Source organism: Xenopus tropicalis, chromosome 6 (assembly GCF_000004195.4).
Source record: "Xenopus tropicalis strain Nigerian chromosome 6, UCB_Xtro_10.0, whole genome shotgun sequence".
Taxonomy (NCBI): domain Eukaryota; kingdom Metazoa; phylum Chordata; class Amphibia; order Anura; family Pipidae; genus Xenopus; species Xenopus tropicalis.
The window spans coordinates 52,816,558-52,823,240 of record NC_030682.2 but is presented as its reverse complement, the minus strand read 5'-3'; positions in this window follow the sequence as shown (position 1 = coordinate 52,823,240).

Genomic DNA, 6,683 nt, shown 5'->3' with positions numbered 1-6,683 from the left:
GCGGGCGGGCGGGGGGGATTTAGTGGAAGGGGCGGGCGGGCGGGCGGGGGGGATTTAGTGGAAGGGGCGGGCGGGCGGGCGGGGGGGATTTAGTGGAAGGGGCGGGGGGGATTTGGTGGAAGGGGCGGGCGGGATTTGGTGGAAGGGGCGGACGGAATTTAGTGGAATGGGCGGGGGGGATTTAGTGGAAGGGGCGGGGGGGCGGGCGGGCGTGGGGGATTTAGTGGAAGGGGCGGGCGGGCGGGCGGGGGGATTTAGTGGAAGGGGCGGGCGGGGGGGGGAAGGGGCGGGCGGGGGATTTAGTGGAAGGGGCGGGCGGGGGATTTAGTGGAAGGGGCGGGCGGGCGGGGGATTTAGTGGAAGGGGCGGGCGGGCGGGGGATTTAGTGGAAGGGGCGGGCGGGCGGGGGATTTAGTGGAAGGGGCGGGCGGGGGATTTAGTGGAAGGGGCGGGCGGGCGGGGGATTTAGTGGAAGGGGCGGGCGGGCGGGGGATTTAGTGGAAGGGGCGGGCGGGCGGGGGATTTAGTGGAAGGGGCGGGCGGGCGGGGGATTTAGTGGAAGGGGCGGGCGGGCGGGCGGGGGATTTAGTGGAAGGGGCGGGCGGGCGGGGGGGGGATTTAGTGGAAGGGGCGGGCGGGCGGGGGGGGGGATTTAGTGGAAGGGGCGGGCGGGCGGGGGGGGGGATTTAGTGGAAGGGGCGGGGGATTTAGTGGAAGGGGCGGGCGGACGGGGGATTTAGTGGAAGGGGCGGGCGGGGGATTTAGTGGAAGGGGCGGGCGGGGGATTTAGTGGAAGGGGCGGGCGGGCGGGCGGGGGATTTAGTGGAAGGGGCGGGCGGGCGGGTGGGGGATTTAGTGGAAGGGGCGGGCGGGCGGGGGATTTAGTGGAAGGGGCGGGCGGGCGGGGGATTTAGTGGAAGGGGCCGGGCGGGCGGGCGGGGGATTTAGTGGAAGGGGCGGGCGGGCGGGCGGGGCATTAAGTGGAAGGGGCGGGCGGGCGGGCGGGGGATTTAGTGGAAGGGGCGGGCGGGCGGGCGGGGGATTTAGTGGAAGGGGCGGGCGGGCGGGCGGGGGATTTAGTGGAAGGGGCGGGCGGGCGGGCGGGGGATTTAGTGGAAGGGGCGGGCGGGCGGGGGATTTAGTGGAAGGGGCGGGCGGGCGGGGGATTTAGTGGAAGGGGCGGGCGGGCGGGGGATTTAGTGGAAGGGGCGGGCGGGCGGGGGATTTAGTGGAAGGGGCGGGCGGGCGGGGGATTTAGTGGAAGGGGCGGGCGGGCGGGCGGGCGGGGGGATTTAGTGGAAGGGGCGGGCGGGCGGGGGATTTAGTGGAAGGGGCGGGCGGGCGGGCGGGGGATTTAGTGGAAGGGGCGGGCGGGCGGGCGGGGGATTTAGTGGAGCGGGCGGGCGGGCGGGGGATTTAGTGGAAGGGGCGGGCGGGCGGACGGGGGATTTAGTGGAAGGGGCGGGCGGGCGGGTGTTGGATTTAGGGGAAGGGGCGGGCGGGTGGGTGGGGGATTTTGTGGAAGGGGCGGGCGGGCGGGCGGGGGATTTAGTGGAAGGGGCGGGGGATTTAGTGGAAGGGGCGGGCGGACAGGCGGGGGATTTAGTGGAAGGGGCGGGCGGACAGGCGGGGGATTTAGTGGAAGGGGCGGGCGGGGGCTTTGGTTGAAGAGCGGAGGGCTTTGGTGTGTGGGCGGTGGCTTTGTTAGAAAGGAAGGGAGGGCGGGGTCTTAAAAGGAAGGGGCGGGAGGGCGGCGGCCTGGAAGTAAGGGGTGGGAAAGTGGGTGCTTGGAAGTAAGGGGTGGTAGGGCAGGGGCTTGGAACTAAGGGGTTGGAGGGCGGGGCTTGTGTGGAAGGAAGGGGTGGGAGGGAGGGGACTGGTGTCGAGGAGGGCAATGGAAGCTAGATGTTGGCAGGATACTGCCCTGAACAGTCTTCCGGTCGAGTGCTGAAAAAAATAGAGAAACATTTTAGAAATTGTTTAAATAAGGTAAAAACTACAGACAAATACTTGTTCTTTAGATATAAAATGCTGGGGCTACAGAATATCCGCTACCTGTAATGGTACCTTTCATTCTTGTATTGGTTACCTGGCGCCTGTGGGAAAACCCATTTGGTAAGGTGGATATGTAAGCCAGCGCTACAGCAGCCGTTTGTGCCTCACCCCCCATTGGCCACCAGGGAATCAGCAGTGATATCTGTAGGGCAGATCGTTACTCAGTCACAGGAATGTGAAATGGCCACAAAGGCCAGCACATGATACAGTTGGGCTCATTCATCAACACTGGGCAAAACTGCACCTGGGCAGTAACCCATAGCAACCATATAGCTATTACCTTTGTTCAGTCAGTTACAGGTAGAACTATGAAAACAAACATCTTACCTCCCCAGTGCAGAGTGTTGGTAGTTACAACCAAATCTCCTCCTCCTCCACCTCTTGGAAGGTGGGGCTTGATTGGAAGGAAGGGGTGGGAGGGAGGGGGAATGGAACAAAGCGGGGGGTGGGTGGGGGCTTCTGTGGATCGAAGGGGTGGGAGAGTGGGGGCCTGGAAATAAGTGGTTGGAGGGTGGGGCTTGATTGGAAGGAAGGGGTGGGAGGGAGGGGGCTTGGAACAAAGCGGGGGGTGGGTGGGGGCTTGTGTGGAACGAAGGGGTGGGAGAGTGGGGTCCTGGAACTAAGGGGTTGGAGGATGGGGCTTGATTGGAAGGAAGGGGTGGGAGGGAGGGGGCTTGGAACAAAGCGGGGGGCGGGTGGGGGCTTGTGTGGAACGAAGGGGTGGGAGAGTGGGGGCCTGGAATTAAGGGGTTGGAGGGTGGGGCTTGATTGGAAGGAAGGGGTGGGAGGGAGGGGGCTTGGAACAAAGCGGGGGGTGGGTGGGGGCTTGTGTGGAACAAAGGGGTGGGAGAGTGGGGTCCTGGAACTAAGGGGTTGGAGGGTGGGGCTTGATTGGTAGGAAGGGGTGGGAGGGAGGGGGCTTGGAACAAAGCGGGGGGCGGGTGGGGGCTTGTGTGGAACGAAGGGGTGGGAGAGTGGGGGCCTGGAACTAAGGGGTTGGAGGGTGGGGCTTGATTGGTAGGAAGCGGTGGGAGGGAGGGGGCTTGGAACAAAGCGGGGGGTGGGTGGGGGCTTGTGTGGAACGAAGGGGTGGGAGAGTGGGGGCCTGGAACTAAGGGGTGGGAGGGCGGGGCTTGAGTTGAATGAAGGGGTGGGAGGGAAGGGACTTTTGTAGAGCAGGGCAAGGGAAGTTAGATCTAGGCAGGATACTGCCCTGATCAATCTTCCGGTTGAGCGCTAAAAAAAATAGAGAAACATTTTAGAAATTGTTTAAATAAGGTAAAAACTACAAATACTTGTTCTTTAGATATAAAATGCTGGGGCTACAGAATATCCGCTACCTGTAATGGTACCTTTCATTCTTTTATTGGTTACCTGGCGCCAGTTGTTGCCCAGTGGGAAAACCCATTTGGTAAGGTGGATATGTAAGCCAGCGCTACAGCAGCCGTTTGTGCCTCACCCCCCATTGGCCACCAGGGAATTTAGCAGTGATATCTGTAGGGCAGATCGTTACTCAGTCACAGGATTGTGAAATGGCCACAAAGGCCAGCACATGATACAGTTGGGCAACACTGGGCAAAACTGCACCTGGGCAGTAACCCGTAGCAACCATATAGCTTATACCTTTGTTCAGTCAGCTACAGGTAGAACTATGAAAGCAAACATCTGATTGGCCACTGTGCATTACTGCCCCAGTGCAGAGTGTTGGTAGTTGCCCTTCCCCCACATAGGAAACATTTAATCAGTGCCAGGAGGTAATTAAACAGCCCCAAACCCAAAATGAAATGAGTCAGGGGCACAAGGAATGTGACATGGGGGCAGTTGTTTGTCTGAGCGCCCACTCACTCTCTGTTGGAGATTTCAGGCTGGCAGGTGTTAATGCCAGATTCCTGTCATATCTCCTATTTGTTGTTATATGAACCCAACCCTCCATCTTAAAGTAGAACTGCAACACCCAAATGTATATGTTTGTGCCCATAAATAAGTGGAGACAGCAGAGCTTGGGGCGGAGTTAATGCTTGTTATGTTTTGCATTGTCCTTTCTTTTATACCCCTCATTGCTCTGATTGCAGGACTATGTATAGTGAAGCCTTCCTGCATCTTGGCTTTAGTCTACATGTTCTAGAAGGGCAATGAGAGATGTGGAAGGTCTGAGAGGCTTTAACGGAGGCAAAAAGTGGTGACCAACTGCCCCACTGAGCACTTGTGACATTCAAGTAAGAGTGGAATGGGGCCTACATAAGAATTTGCATGATGTGGTGGGATTGGGGGCTGCTCGGAGGTTTAAAATGGTCTAATAACATACTGAGTGAAAAAATATTAAATTCAGCTCAAACCTCCTCAAGGTCCTCCTCCTCCTCCTCGCTCAGTTGCTCGTCTGAGCTCTCTTCCTGGCCGGTGTCGGGGCCAGTTTGGAATGGTGACTCCTGGGAAATATAAATACAGTTTTGCAACATTAGTATGTACAGAGCCCCACTGGCTCCCTGCTCCCTTATTTGCACATTTGATTGGTGGATTCTCGGCCTGTGCATAAACTCAGGCTGAATATCTTCCCCCTGTACCCCTAAAAGCTTATTGCCGTGTCTGCACCTGGAGCCATTGTGTTGGCTGGAGCTATACTCAGGAGTTTCCCACCAAAATCCACTCTGTTTGCCTAAACCCAAGGCAGCGCAATGGCTCGGGGTGCCGGCACATCAAGAAGCATTTAGGGACATGGGGTCGGATTCCCAGCCCGTGTTTATCCGCAGGCCGAGAAGACTGCTAAGTAACAGATACTGACTGTTAGGTAAATATAATTATTATCCTTTACAGATATTATTCATGAACCCTGTAGCTCAAATAAAAACACATTGGGACCCCTGCAAACTTTTTGGCCCCCGTACCTCACAGGTGTTTAAGGGAGGGTCTCCGCGCTCTTCCAAGGGTTCCTGGTTATGAAAAAAAACCTCAGATCAGCAGAGAAGATGATAAAAATGCATCTTTTCCATTCATGTGTTACTTTCTGCTTACCTGTGAGTGGCAGGGGCCGGTGTCACTGCTCTCCTGCCCAATCATGTCTTCCTCCTGTTTAAAACCGAAAAAAATATTGTAAAACAAATTCTCATGGCTGAAAGTAAAGTTTGGGAAAGTCTTATTTGATATAAATATATGAGAAATAGAAGGTGTATGTTGCTGTGTAACACAGGGCATTATAAGGAGGTGGGACAGACTCACCAATGCTGAAGTAGGCGGTGCCTAAGAAATTGCCCTCCCAAAGTTAATCTAAAATATCTTTCTCTATTGTGACCCTATTATTTTTCCTTACCTGACAGATGTTCGTGTTCAGGATGTCTGGAGTCTCCTGGTTAAAAAAAAGGTAAGAGAAAGATGTTGCTTGTTGTAATAAAGAAGCTAATATACAGTCTAGTATAAAATATAGGGTGATTTTTATTTGCCCCTACTCTCCCCTCTCTTATGCTTACCCGGCAGTTGTCTATGGCCGGCTTCATTTCTGGCTCTGGGATCTCCTCCTAAGAGAAATAAAGTTACCTATCAACTTACTATAACTTGTATATACTTGTAGGGATCAGTACTTGATCCCAACTAAGATATAATTACCCCTAATTGGGGGCAGAACAGCCCTATTGGGTTTATTTAATGGTTAAAAGATTCCCTTTTCTCTGTAATAATAAAACAGTACCTGTACTTGATCCCAACTAAGATATAATTAATCCTTATTAGAGGCAGAACAGCCCTATTGGGTTTATTTAATGGTTAAATGATTCCCTTTTCTCTGTAATAATAAAACAGAACCTTGTACTTGATCCCAACTAAGATATAATTAATCCTTATTGGAGGCAGAACAGCCCTATTGGGTTAATTTAATGGTTAAATGATTCCCTTTTCTCTGTAATAATAAAACAGTACCTGTAGTTGATCCCAACTAAGATATAATTAATCCTTATTGGAGGCAAAACAATTCTCCTGGGTTTAATTACTGTTTAAATAATGTTTTTAGCCATCTTTAGGAGATCCGAATTACGGAAAGACCCCTTATCCGGAAAACCCCAGGTCCCGAGCATTCTGGATAATGGGTCCCATACCTGAAAATGGGCCCCTATGTACATAGTGCAGCCTCATCAAGGTTATTGTGCATAGAAATCTATAGGCAAGGAAATAACACGGCTTTGATAACACAAGTAGGTAGGAAAATGGTGTTTAGGAAATGATGTTGCCCAGTTCTTACCATGACAGATTCAGTGCCGGAATGATCTGCCCGCTTTCGTTTCCTCTGTAATGAAGAAACAAAGTTTTATCAGAGAAAATAAATGCACAAATAGGAAAACTATAATGAAATAAATGAAGGAGTGAGTATTGAGTGACACATGAGGGATTTGGTGCAAACACAAGTATGACACTGTGTATCCCCTACACTAAAGCGGAATCAGCACTAGTGATAGTTGGGGGCACAATTAGGCTTTCCACCTTTTGTCATGTCTAATACCGGCCAGGGTGGGGGCATGTTTGCTAGGGGGCGGCACCCAGGATAAGGGGCATGATGCAAATAGGGGCGGAGTAATGATATCCCCGCCCACATTAAGTGAACCTAGCAGTGCAGGGTAGCGAGGCAAGTTGGGGAGGGAATTGGC